Here is a 15,241-nt window from a genome sequence, read left to right on the forward strand (position 1 = left end):
TTTATTAAGATATTTAAGTTTAATTTGCCGTCACGACTGACTTGTCTGATTATTTTTGAGACATCGTTGTACTGTTCCCTGACACTTGCAACAATTGTTGGTAATACAAAGTATAGAATATATATTACTGTTAGACTTTTCAATTGCATTGTTAATAATAGACTGAAACAAGTGTTTAGTTTTATTGTATTGTAATAGAAACTATTTACCATGTTTAACACCATTTCCGGAATAAAAAAACTTTAACAATGAAATGATTATTAATGCTATTATGATATAATATGCAAAATATGCAAAAATATGCATTAACAAAGCGATGCCAAAATTCTTAAAATTGTCTGAAAAGGATAAATAACACATTGCAACATGAAAAAATAATCATATACGGACATCTCTACGTGATGAAAGACCAAAAAAATGACCCTTGTCTCCCAGTTTTGCCCAAAGTCATGCAGTTTTTTTATGGACCCCCAAAGATTTGGGGCCTCGGTATCATTTTTCAAAAAAGTGATAATTTTATCAGGCTCATATCTTGCAAACAGTTCGGAATTTTGATTTACTCTCTGAGGCAAAGTTGTATCCCTTGTCAGAAAGAACAAAAATTTTCTCCTGTTCAGTTCCATAGGTAGCAAACCGTTCAAAATTCAATTAAACAATGAACTACCAAAATGTACCTAAGATCTCAATAAACAACTTTGTACAACATATGAACATCCTAGGAAAGATTCTTAACACCGTTTAGGTAGGTCAATAAGTTAGTAAGAAAGAATTAAAGGAATTAAGTGTTTTGGGCGACTATTAAATTATTATAAACTAAAGCATACTTTGAGGCAGCTTTAATAAAATTTATTTCCAAGTTTTTTGCGATTTTGATCTCGAAGATGAAGTTTTTTTGATTCTATATGTTCACAATTTTTGTTCTTTATGACAAGGGCTATAACTTTGCCTCAGAGAGTAAATAAAAATTCCGAACTGTTTGCAAGATATGTGCCTGAGAAAATTGTATTTTTTTTTTGCAAAAATGACACCGAGGCTCCAAATCTTTGGGGGCCCATAAAAAATTACATGACTTTGGGCAAAACTGGGAGACACTGTTTTTTTTTTGGCTAGTGTATATACGTACATCACGTAGTGGTGTCCCTATATGGTTATATTTCCATGACTGAAAAAATTACACACTCATATGTTTATACGACACACAGCAAAAAAATATGATATTGTATATTTTTCTGTGCCCTGGTTTATTACTAATAGCTATTTTATGTATCTAAAACAATTAAGAGAGATATATTCGGCTGTGCCTTCACCAAATTATACTTCAAAATAAAAATTTTTAATATTTTTAGGTAAACAAAGTTGTTTTTTCAGTTTTTGGAAAAAAAAAATTTCGAATTGTTTTTTTAAATTTAATTTTTTTTTTGGTTTTTTAAATTTGTTTTTAATGTTTAGAGAAAAAAACTTTTTGCTGAAAAAAAAAATTCGGGATAAACAATTTTTTTTCCGATTTTGACCCATTGTAGGTCCAACATAATATGTTAATATGGTCTAATATACGCATATCTAATTATAGGTCTTTGAAATATCTATAATTAGATATGCATATTGTCTATATTAATGACTTAGTAATCCAGATATAGGTAAAAAAATAAGCCAAAAAACGTGGTTTCCCTGGTTTGTTCCTTATATCTCAGCCATTTGTAGACCGATTTTCTCGATTTTAAATAGCAACCGAGCCGGAAGAATTCCAAAGATATTGATGAGACAGACAGACGGACATGGCTTAATCGACTCCACTATCTATAAGGATCCAGAATATATATACTTTATAGGGTCGGAAATGAAAAATGTAGAAATTGCAAACGGAATGACAAACTTATATACATATACCCTTCTTACGAAGGTGAATTTCATAATTGGGGTTTTCTTTTCTGAGCAACAATTATTTTAACAATAAGTTGACGGGCACTTTATTGATAAATAAATCGATTTTTTTCACATAAAAATGCTTGGTAATTATTTTTGGATTTTTTGAAATATTTGAGCTAAATTCAGTGTTCTATGGAACTGGTGTATTCTGCTTTAAACTATTTAACTGGCAGGGATGTCGTGATTGAATTTCAGTATACAACACAGAACAATAATGTTTTATTATACCCTTCGCCATGAGTGGCAAGGGTATATATAAGTTTGTCATTCCGTTTGTAATTTCAAAATTTTTCATTTGCGACCCCACAAAGTATATATATTCTGGATCGTTATGGATATCGAAGTCGATATAGCCACGTCTGTCTGTTGAAATCAACTTTTCGTAGCTGGAAATTCTTCCAGCTCTTTTGCCCACAAATGGCTAAGATATAAGGAACATCGGGACAACCTCGATTTTTGACCTATTTTTGATCTATATCTGGATTATTAAGTCATAAATATAGACAATATGGATATCTAATGATCGATATTTCAAAGTCCATTGCAACGATGTATATTAGGCTATAGTAAGTTGGACCTGCAATGGGTAAAAATCGGGAAAAATATTTTTTAATCCGAATTTTTTTTTAGCAAAAAATTTTTTTTTTTTGAAAAATAATTACAAAAACAAATTTGGAAAAAACTTTTTAAAAAAATTAAAAAAAAAATGTTTAAACAAAAAATGTTAAAAAATTTAAAAAAAAAAATTTAAAAAAATTTTAATTTTGTTTAAATTAAAATATTAAAAAAAATATATATGTATTTTTAAGTATAATTTGGTAAAGGGTATATAAGATTCGGCACATACGAATATAGCTCTCTTACTTGTTTAATTATAAATTAATAAAATAATTATTAACATTAAACGAATGTAAAACAGAAAAAAAAATGTTAAACACTTCAAATTTTAAATTAAATATAAAGAGTTTTAAACACAGCAACTGAAATTTAAACTTCCTAGCTCACTTTAAAAACCCAAAACCTCTCTGTATACCCCAAAAATTACACACACATAACCTTATTGATCACTTAACAATTTTATTAATAAAATTTGCCATTAAACTCATGAAAACATTCAATTAAAAACCACACGAAAGCGCACAATAAACCGCAAAACCACATTAGAAAAGCATATTCAAAATATTTAAATGTTAGTGATTTTGTAGCCGGATCATCGAGACGTATTTTCAAATTGCCACTCAAAACACCATGCCAGTTGATATCTCCAAAGGTTTTAATTTTGTTACCTAAAAATATTTAAAATTTGTATTCTAAATTATAATTTGATGAATGGTATACAAGATTCGGCACAGCCGAATTAGCTCTCTTCGTTTCAAGTTTTGGGTAAAAGTAGCTATATTGATAAAGTTAAGTTCTGTCTAGAAATGGTGTAGTTTATTTTAAACATCTAGACAACAAGTGGTATCGTGTTGAAATTTAAATATTTAATACAAAACAGTGTTATTTAATTTAATTATTTATAAAATAAATGTTTATTAACATTTAGAGAGTGTAATGGAAAAAAGGTGTTAAAATGTCTATTAAACAAAAGATTGTTAGACATTCAATGAACTAGAATTAAAATTAGGGAATTTTAGTTTAAATTACTCAATTAAAAGAAGTTTTATGGAAACAATTTTTTTAATATTTAACCCCATAATTCATAATCAATTTTGTTTTGATAAATTTAAAAAAAGCTTTTTAATAAAGCATTTGCTTGCTAAAACAAAGATTTGAATTAAAACAATTAAGAAGATATAGTCGGTTAAGCCCGACCCTAAATGAGCAAAAACCTTTTTCTTTTAAAACGTCTGATCGCCATGAGATAAACGTTAAGATTTTTCAAAGGAGCCAAGTTTTGTGGAGCTTCTGAAGAGTAAATATAAGCTTTAAGCTTTACAAGTATTTGGTATTGGTGGAAACCTTAGGTCTTGCAGATTTATATTTTTGTGAAATGTAATAATTTTATACATTTTTCGGACGTCATTTACCTTAAAAACTAAAAAAAATTTAAGAAAATTTAACTCACTGTTTATTGTTGGTGTTTTGTTTAAGCTTTGATATTTTTACAAATAAAGCTTGAGTGTCTGTAATTCTCATTCACTCTAGTGTTTTATTTGTATAATATCTTTAGTTTTTCTAAAGCCTTTTGGGAAAAGGTTTCCTGATGATCTGGCCTAAGCAACCAGTGAAATGCGCATAGGAACTAGCTTATCCCCCAACAATAAATTTCAGTGAATTTATCAATTATTGGGAATTCAGCACACTAATTCTTCACAAAAAAGTATAATTTGATTATTTTGCTTGAAGAAAAATAAGAAATTTGAATTAACAAAAAATTTTAACGGTTCAAGGTATCATAACAAAATTTGGAACTAATATAGATCCATAGCTTTTTAAATCAACGCCACACAGTGGTATGAGAAAAAAAAGAGGGAAATAAATCTGTAATTTCTAAACCCTTACTCCAATTTAAACGAAATTTCACATGCGCAAAGAGGAAGTGTTGTCGTGTTTAAGTTTTGAACTCGGACCTCATGACCCCACCACGAGCGCAACCAGGGGTCCCTAAAGTAGGACACCTCGGCTATGTTCAATTTTAAAAATTATCCTATTTCTTCGTTTGTGTTCCGATTTAAAAAAAAAACTTACATATATAGCTATCAATTATCTTTTATAGGTTAGGAGATATTCGCATTTGAAAATTAAATTTTCAAAATTTTTACCCACCCTACTCTAGTTTTTTGATGACCGCGGTTCCAAATATTTCCCTATTTTCTCCACTTTTTTTTATAGGATTAACAACAGATGTATATATCAAATAAAGAAAGAATTGTTTAAAAATCACGACTGAGTCCAAAGTTAAATGCATTTGAATTTAAAAAAATTAAAAAAGGCAATTTTTCGGAAAAAAGTACTTTTATTCTTTTTAAGTTATCTAAAAAATTTCTAAGAGGATGCATAATGAATTTGTAATTTTTGAAAAGCTAACTTTACATCAAATATTTTGAATGAAAAAAAAATATTATAATTTTTGATACCGAGGGGACCAGGTCCATTCAAAAAATGCATATTTTTTATGTAAAATTCAATATTAGAGCAAAAATTCTCAAATCGCATAGTCGACATCAAATTATAATAATCTATTTTTAGATGGCTCAATATGTTCTTAATTATTTTGTAAAGGGTTCCGATAACCCCGCCCCTTGTATGGATATTATAGCCAAAAAACGAAAAAATCCCATTTTTGGAATTTTTCATTACTTTTTTGGGAATTGCGGGATTCCTGATTACAAATTTCAAAATTTGTTTTAATTTTTCCATTTTAAATAGAAAAATCTACATAACTGTGAAATTTCATTAAAAAATATTCATAAATAAAAATTTAATTTTAATTTGAAAAATTTTTATCTAAACTCAATAAAAAGCATTTTATTGTCATATTTTTCAAAAAAGTATTCCATGAATTTTTTAATTGTCAAAAGTTATATACATTTTTGAAAAGTAGACAAAATCCTGTATCCATTGATATATAACATGTCTACCTTATGTTTTTTACGTGTCAAATAAATTAGAGAAAACTTTTTTTTTACTCAGACCAAAAATTATTTTCAAATTGCCCAAATTTGGATGCTATCCAGCGCTCTGGTGGGACAAGTTTTACTTTACACGCTTTTGCATTAAATTCTCTTTCCGGATCCTATACAAATTATATAGAGCCCAAAGAATTTTTTTTTACAAAATAAAAAAATATACAGACTTTTTTTGGGAAAAAACGTAAAAAATACGGCCCTTTTTACATGTTCCAACTTTGGATGCATGTAATTTTTTGGAGGGACGAGATAACTGTTACATGCTTGTTTTTTGTGGATCTTAAAATTTCAGTTTATTTGGATTATTAATGGATTTTTGGCGATATTTTAAAACAATATGAGACAAAATTTTTGGGTCCCCATTCCCAAGCTTCATATATTTGTGCTGCTTACACAAATCTTACATAGACCCTCGAATTGTTCTCTCTCTTATCAAATTAAATCTTCGAATGTTTACTTTAAATATTTATAAATTTTGCGTAAAATATTACCCACAAAACCATAAACTTTTATTATTAATTTAAAACACATAAAATACAATATTTTCGATACTTGTTAGTAAAAGTATATAATTTTTATTAACATTTAATAGATAATAAAATGAAATGAAACGCAATAAAATTTAATATGACAGATGTCATTAAAAAACAATCATTCTAAATGTAAGCATATTAAATAAAATTGATTTTAAAGATTATTAATATTTTTTTTAAATAAATTGAGACAATAAACAAATTTAGGTTTAAGAAAAAATGTATAAAAAATATTTTTAATTACCTAGTAGGGGTCAATCCCCTTGAAAATATAAAACTTTAAAGAGGCGCCATTCCCTGTCAAATTGAGCATTTAGTAATGCTAATAAATAATCGCCTTATGTTGCAAAAATGTTTACAACTAAATTTTATTTTAACAATTGCTTGTATTCAAAATGAACAGAATCAAATCTGTTAACATTATTAAAAAAATAACAATTTTCTCAATTAACAATTTCAATGAAGCACTTTAAAATCTTTAAAAAATTGGATTTCTGTTAATTTTTTTACTTTCATGGGGGCTAAAAAGTGTTAAGATATGGCAGCAGAAAGTATTTTTAGCTATTTAATTAAATACCTTAAATACTTAAATAGAAAATAAACTCTGCAAACCAGATAACAATATTGTCTTAACAGAACTTTAACGTAAACTCTTACAATTCTGTCTAAAGTTAAAGAATAGATAAAACAATATTTTATCATTAAGGTAACCAGCTGTTTTTATTATTTTGGGAAACAATGCTAAAATCGAAAATAAAAAAATCACAGTATAAAGAAAATGAAAGTGATATGAACAAAGAAATATAAATTGTACTAAAGAGTGAGTCAAAAATAACTTATACACACTATTCCAGCCAAAACTTGGTCCAACAAATTATTATTATACCCTTCACCATGAGTGACAAGGGCAGGCGCGGGTCCAGAGGGGGACCCGCCAAAACTGAAAAGTTTTCGTATAAAAAAAGGAATAAAAAGAAAAATGTAGAACAAATTTTAATTATTTCCCCACCAAATGGTTGACCTAGATCCGCGCCTGGATCGTTATAGTCCGTCTGTATGTTGAAATCAACTTTTCGTAGCCCCTAAATAACTTACATTCATGATTCATACATCAATATATAGGGCTCAGTTCGGCTTGGTTGCTCTTTAAAATCGGCCCATAAATGGCTGAGATATAAGGAAAAAACCTTGATTTTTGGCCTATTTTTGATATATATCTGGATTAATAAGTCATTAATATAGACAATATGTAAGATGGACCTACAATGGGTCAAAATCGGGAAAAATATTTTTTAACCCGAATTTTTTTTTCATCAAAAAATTTTTTTTTTCATAAATTATTTTTCCAAAAAAAAAAATTTTTAAAAATTTTGAAAAAAAAATTGGAAAAAAATTTTTAAAAAAACAATTTCAAAAAAAAATTAAAATTGAAAAAATTTTTTAAAAAAAAATTTGAAAAAACTTTAAAAAAAAAAATTAAAATTGAAAAAATTTTTTAAAAAAAAATTTGAAAAAACTTTAAAAAAAAAAATTGAAAAAACTTTTTAAAAAAAAAATTTGAAAAAAAAATTAAAATTTTGTTTACTTAAAAATATTTAAAAAAAAAATTATTTTTAAGTATAATTTGGTGAAGGGTATATAAGATTTGGCACAGCCGAATTAGCTCTCTTACTTGTTTTTTTAATCACGTTAGCTTTTCTTTTCTTAATTCATTCATTTTCAAGTCAAAATGGTCACCGAAAAAAAGTTTGTGAAAAAACAATTAAAAGTTTTCAGAAAAATATCAAAAGATCTGAAGATTCATCGTCACACTGTTTCAAAGGCCATTAAACAGTAAAATGAAGACTTGAATATTGAAAGAAAACCTGGATCAGAAAGAAAAAAATGTCTAACAGATATGGGTAAGGCAAATGAAGTCGAACAAATCTTTAGAAGAGCACCGAACAATTATATCAGTAAAGCAGCTCGTAAAGTTAAATGCTCTGATTCTAATGCTGGGTTGAAGTCGTATAAAGTTCAAAAAGTTCCAGATTGCAATTCGAAAAAGAACTTAGCAGCAAAAGAAAGAGCGAACAAATTGAGGTAAAATTTTATAAAAAAAATACAACTATTATGTGATCGATGATGAAACTTATGTACTGGCAGATTTTTAACAACTTCCGAATCAAGATTTTCAAGTAGTTTCTTGTGTGGCAAGCCATTTGCAGTTGTGACTAGGGTTTTTAATTTCCCCACCTTTTTTTGATTCCCGGGAATCGAGATATTTTTTTCTACATTACCGGGTACCTGGCTATTCCCGAAATATATAATGATACTGTAAATTAGGAATATTATAGCCAAATTCCATATAAAAACTTAGTGTTATAATTATTATATATCAGATCTTCGAATTAATTAATAAAATTTGAGCTTAATTCCCTAAAATCTTAATCCATAATTAAAGAATGTTCATAATTCTTTTCTTCATTCCATAAATCCATTCTTAATATTTATTTATTTTAGATTCATTCAAATAACAGAATCTATTCAAACTTTTAATGATTAAATTTTTGTTAAATCAAATCATTTACAAAATTAATTGAAAAAATTGTCTTAAGCCTTTTTGTACTAGATTTTAATTGAAGAAAAATTTAAACATTTAATAAATTTTTTAAGCTGTTTTGTTATGGATTTGAAGAAGATATTTAAAGAACTTATAATGATTCAAAAAGAAATTAATTCTATAAATAATGAATTGACTTTTTAAATTTTTATACGAAAAACTCCAAATAAATAATAATAAAACTGTAAAAAAAACTTTTCACTGTTTTTTGTTGAAAAAAATAGAGTTCTAACTTGTTTTCTATGTATTTTCGTCAGTTTTTAATTCCCGGAATTCCCGACTAAAAATCCCGGGAATCGGGTAGTGAAAAATTGGCAAAATTCCCGGGAAATTTATATCAGGAATTCCCGGGATAAAAACCCTAGCTGTGACAAATAAAGCCAATCAATTGTGACACAGAAATATAGTATATTGAGGAGTGTCTACAAAAACGGCTTTTACCTTTCTTAAAACCGCACAGAGTACCTTCATATTTATAGCCTGATTTGGCATCATGTCACTATGTAAAAGTGGTAAATCCACCCAACTGTCCAGAACTTCAGTCTCTGGAAAGCTATTGGGCTCTTGGAATTAAATAACACAGGAAAGCTATCCTAGCACATGTCCGATTTAATCTCGTCCAAAAAGTTAACGAAAGCAATTATAAAATCTTTAATGGAAGAATTTCCGGAAAAAGAGCATAACTTTATAAATTTATACAATATTTTTGAGAATTTTCATATTGAACTGTTAAAGTTTTATTTAACTTAATACAAGTATAAGTTTTTTTTTTGCTCACTCTTTATATTTGGTCCTCAAAAGATTCGAAACCGATCACAGAGGGTTGAAATGTACCAAAAGTGGCGATTAATTCAAAAGCTGAACTTTATCTGTTTCAGTCATGTTTGGTATTGGGTTAAAGTGCATTAAATAATACATCACAAACTGCTAAAATTACAGTTGTGAGTAACTTACTTTATTGGCAGTGAGCGTTCAAAGTCAAATAATTTTTACAAATTTTGCGTGCTGTGGTTAAAATTGAAAATTGTGATATTTCGAGAGCTTATATTTTTTGTTAAATCTGTTAAAAGTAGAAATATTAAAATGGAACCATCAACTTCAGGTATTTGAGAACATAAATAAATAATTTTTGTTTAGATAAATGTTTTGAAAATATTTTTTAAGATTTTTTTTAAAGTTCTCCATTATTGGGGTTTTTTCGATATATAGATTGAGTTTAAAATAAAATCAGGGCGAGATCGGGTAAATTCCATTAAATGCTCTTAAAATATGAACTTTCAGCTTCTATATACAGAAAAAAAAGCGTGCGGGTTTATTGAGGTTTTTTACTTATTTAAGTTATAGTGAAAGAACTGCTCTTGCTAAAAAACATATTCTGATACAAAATAGGTTAAAACATTTTTTTCTTACATTTTTTTTGTAAAGTTGTGTTTTTATGTATTTATGATTGTTCATTACAAGAATTTAAAATATTGTCTTTTTTTTAAAAAATTTGTACATTTATAAAATTTTGTGAAAAACAAAAATTAGATTTTAAATTAAATTTATGCTAATGTAAATACATATAATAAATTTATGTTTTGAATTTTTTAATAGCATATTAAGTGTGCTTTTATTTCCAATTTAATTCATTAATTTATCGCTTTCCATTCCAAAGTTACAGCATAAATTGTGAAAAAAGGTGTTTTTTCCAAAAAGCAATAATGCGCTTAAAGGGTTAAAAAATTTATTTTTTAAACTTTTTTTTTAAATGCTGTGTTTTTATGTGCTTATAATAACTCATCAATAAAAAAATATAATATTTTAAAACTACTGCTTCTATGGATTAATCGCCACTTTGGGTACCATTCAACCCACTGTGCGTCTGTTGAAAATACGAAACGAAAGAATCGAGCTGTCTGAAATTCACAAATAGTCTCTGTTGATATGGTTTCTTTGGTATTGAAAATAGGCAATATAGCCTATATAGCCATACAAATGTCCCCCCGGAATACTGTTTGAGCAGTTATAAATATGTTGATTATGCGGCAATTCTGATACAATTTTCCACGAATTAGTTCTAAGTACTCTGAAATTATACTGTCAAGTATGGTAAAAATCGGACAATACTTGTCGCTAGTCCCCATACAAGGTATCCTTTAGAAAATATTTTTGATTGTCCCACTGTGTACCGCCAAATAAGGAAAGAAAATTTCAGTCATTTTAAAATCGTGTATTCTTTCATGACATTTCCGGAACCTCAATCTCACATGATTTTTTAACATTAAACACCATTTTGATCCAATATGAGGAAATTCTTTAATTTAAACTTTTTTTTTACAACCAACAAATTATCCTTGAGTGTAAAACTTGTGTAGATAAAATAGTGTACATATGTATGAAAATAAAAAATCAAGGCGTTTGTAAACTTACCACGTTATTTGCGTGCGCTGTTGCTCATGCGATCGTTTGAAAAGTTGCCAAAATAAAGCGCATTAGAACAGGTGGTGGGCTGGTTGATTGTTTTTACTTTTGTGACAAACCAAAAAGACGCCAGTCAAACTTCTTAAGAAATTAGAGAAAACCAGAATTTTAGTTTTTTTTTTCTGTGTTGTTTTCGTTTTAGTTTGTGGCTAACAAAATTGTAACAAAATTAGCATTAAATTTTGTTTTTTCTTAACTGATGGCTAAAATGCAGCCAATAAAATTTGTTAAACAATTAGGTTTTGCTTTTCTTTTTTTTTAGAAATTTCTTTTTTTCAATTTGTTTTGATAATAATTTAATTTTCTTTTTTAATTATGTTTCAAAATTTTCCATAATTTATTTATACTTAACAATAAATTGAAATTTTATTGCTTAAATCAATCAATTAATCAATCATTTATTTATTTAATTTTTCTATATATATTCTTTAACAAAAAAATCGTGGGTTTAATTTTTAAAATTCGTTTTATTTTATTTTTACTTAATTTTATATTTTCACTTTAAAATAATTCGTTGTTGTTTTTTTATATAAGTTATATTAGTTTCATTAAATTTAGTTTAGAAGTTTTAATAGTTTTTAATTATTATTTCTTTTTTGTGGAAAATTATTTGTATTAATATTTTTTTTGAAATGTAACCGACAAACGCGCTTGCGCACTTTTCGTTTTACCCGCTACATGAAACAAAACGTTTTAAACCAAAAGACCGCTCGTAAGTAACTGAATCTGAAAAATTGTATTATTTTCATGTTTGTTTAGATACTTTTTTTGCTGCTTTGTGGTATCTGTTAGATAGAAGTCAAATGCAGTCGCTGCTCTGCTTTTTTAAACTAAGTATTTAATAAATATTCTTCGTTAAACTTTAAAATTCTTCTCGCGTTTAAAAGTTCTCTGGTCTCTCTTCCTCTCTCTCTCTGTATTTGTGTGTTGATCAGTGTTTCAATTCCATTTAATATCGTTTTGCTTTCGGTGCGTGTGTTTGCATGTGGGGAGCTCAGCTTTACATTATCTAAGGTTTTGCTTTACCACTGTCACTCAGCATTTCCAACAAAATAAAGTATTTATTTATTTGTTGGAGATAGATGTGTGTGTTTGTTTGCTGCTGCTCATTTTGTTCTTTGTCTAAAATTCAACCTGCATTCGTTTTTAATCTATTAGCTAGAGTTGTCTTGCCCCCAGTGGATTTGGAATATATTCCACAATTAATAGCTGGAAATCCCCAAAAATTTCAAATTTGTTTAAATTGTTCGCAGCTAAGCCACCAACCTTAAAATTAAAAACAAGTAAGAAAGTATAATACCCTACACCAAGTAACTGAGTAAAAATATTTTTCTTTTAAAATATCAATAATTTATATTCGTGAGTGATTTTCGGAAGTGGGCCTTATATGGGAGCTATGACCAATTATGGACCGATCACCATAAAATTAGGTCGTGTGATTTATGTCTATATGAAAGTTATTTATATTGAATTTTGTGTATATACCAACATTTTTAAGTGATTTAAGCACGTTAAAGTGATTTTCGGAAGTGGGTATATACGGGAGCTATGACTAATTATGGACCGATCGTAACATAATTTGGTGACATGAATTTTGTATATATAAAACTTATTTGGAGCTCAATTTGTGGAGATACATATATAAATTAAACATTTATGACCGATAAAGTCCAATTTCGAGAGGGCATTTGTATGGGGGCTAGGTGAAATAATGGACCGATTTCAGCCAGTTTCAATAGGCTTCGTCCTTGAAAAAATTATATGTACCAAATTTTATAGAAATATCTTCAAAATTGCGACCTGTACTATGCGCACAAGATTTACATGGACAACCAGCCAGCCAGACGGACGGACGGACGGACGGACAATCGACTCAGAAAGTGATTCTAAGTCGATCGGTATACTTTAAGGTGGGTGTTAGACCAATATTTTTGGGCGTTACACACATCTGCACAAACGCATTATACCCTCCCCACTATGGTGGTGTAGGGTATAATAACCTGAAAATAACCTTTGAACTTGGAAATAATCGAAAGTGTCAAAAAGCACAACCTTAGATGTCAATTGACAGGTCCATTTCTCGGAATCAAGTTAACGCCAAATTTTGAATTCAATAAATCATTGATGGCAGACGCCGCGTCACGTAGCGCTATCCTGTTGAAAAACATCTCGTCCGGATCAATGTTAGCCAATTATCAAACAAAAAAAATCATTGATCATGGTGCGGTAATGATCTTCATTGACTGTAACTCGAGCTCCGGCTTCAGTTTTAAAGAAATAAGGTCCGCTGATGCCACCAGCGTGTAAACCGAACCATACGGTACATTTTCTGGGTCTGTTGTGGAGTGATCTCACTCCATTTTTATTAATAACTCCGCTACGATAAAAATGATCCTCATCGCTGTACACAATTTTGCGATAAAACGGTCGTCTATAAGTTGCGCGAATCCATGACCGATTTTCAAATTAAATTTGGAAAATTTGGAAGCGTTGTTCAAGCATCAGTCTATTCATGATGATTTGCCAGAGTATACTGATCATAAATGTCAACAAGTAAGAGAGCTGTATTCGGCTGTGCCGAATCTTATATACCCTTCAACAAATTATACTTTAAAATAAAAATTTTAAATATTTTTAGATAAACAAAATTTAAATTTTTTTTCAGTTGTTTGTTCAAAAATTTTTTTTTTAAATTTTAAAAAATTATTTTTTTTAATTTAAAAAAATTATTTTTTTTTTAATTTAAAAAAAATTTTAATTTTAAATATTTTTTTTTTAATATTTAGTGATAAAAAATTTTTTGGTGAAAAAAAAAATTCGGGTTAAAAAATATTTTTTTCCGATTTTGACCCATTGTCCAACTTACTATGTATGGTCTTATATACGTAATTGCACAGGCCTTTGAAATATCTATCATTAGATATCCATATTGTCTATATTAATGATTTGGTAATGCAGATATGGGTCAAAAATCGAGGTTGTCCTGGTTTTTTCCTTATATCTCAGCCATTTGTGGACCAATTTTCTCGACTTTAAATAGCAACCGGAAGAATTTCTGAGATATTGATGTATGAATCGTGTATGTTTTGGGGGCTTCGGAAAGTTGATTTCAATACACAGACGGACAGACGGACATGGCTATATCGACTCCGCTATCTATAACGATTCTGAATAAATGAAAAATGTTGAAATTACAAACGGAATGACAAACTTATATATATCCTTGCCACTCATGGTGAAGGATATAAAAAGTGAGCGCAGTATGACAGTTAACCCTTCTAAATTCTAACGGACTTAAAACAAGTAAGAGAGCTATCTTCGGCTGAGCCGAATCTTATATACCCTTCACCAAATTATACTTTAAAATAAATTTTTTTAAATATTTTTAGGTAAACAAAATTTTTTTTTTTTTTATTGTTTTTCACAATTTTTTTTTTTAAATGGTTTTGAATTTTTTTTTAAAAAAAGTTTTTTCCAAATTTTTTTAATTTTTTTTCTTTGGAAAAAAAATGTATGACAAAAAAAATTTTTTTATGAAAAAAAAATTCGGGTTCAAAAATATTTTTCCCGATTTTGACCCATTGTAGGTCCAACTTACTATAGCCTTATCTACATCGTTGCAATTGACTTTGAAATATCTATCATTAGATATCCATATTGTCTATATTAATGACTTAGTAATCAAAAATAAAGATCAAAAATAGGTAAAAAATCGAGGTTGTCCCGGTTTTTTGCTCATATCTCCGTTATTTATAGACCGATTTTGCTGATTTTAAATAGCAAACTTCTCAAAAGCATGTCTGACAGAATTATTGAAGAATTGGATCCCGAAGATATCAAAAAAAATTTGTTGATAAAAAAAAAATTCGGGTTAAAAAATATTTTTCCCGATTTTGACCCATTGTAGGTCCAACTTACTATAGCCTTATCTACATCGTTGCAATGGACTTTGAAATATCTATCATTAGATATCCATATTGTCTATATTAATGACTTAGTAATCCAGATATAGATCAAAAATAGGTAAAAAATCGAGGTTGTCCCGGTTTTTTGCTCATATCTCCGTTATTTATGGACCGATTTTG

The 15,241-nt window shown here is 28.2% G+C and overlaps 1 protein-coding gene across 2 annotated transcripts in view; it reads right to left on the reverse strand.

Annotated features, from left to right (window-relative positions):
- The window catches only part of form3 (formin 3), a 183,109-nt gene extending 171,066 nt beyond the window's left edge, over positions 1-12,043 (reverse strand). For both annotated transcript variants that reach the window (XM_065503170.1, XM_065503169.1), the window contains exon 1: positions 11,106-12,043. The gene's annotated coding sequence lies outside the window, so the exon portion shown is untranslated. The remainder of the gene's footprint in view (positions 1-11,105) is intronic.
- Positions 12,044-15,241: the final 3,198 nt, after the last annotated feature.

Source organism: Calliphora vicina, chromosome 3 (genome assembly GCF_958450345.1).
Source record: "Calliphora vicina chromosome 3, idCalVici1.1, whole genome shotgun sequence".
Lineage (NCBI taxonomy): Eukaryota > Metazoa > Arthropoda > Insecta > Diptera > Calliphoridae > Calliphora > Calliphora vicina.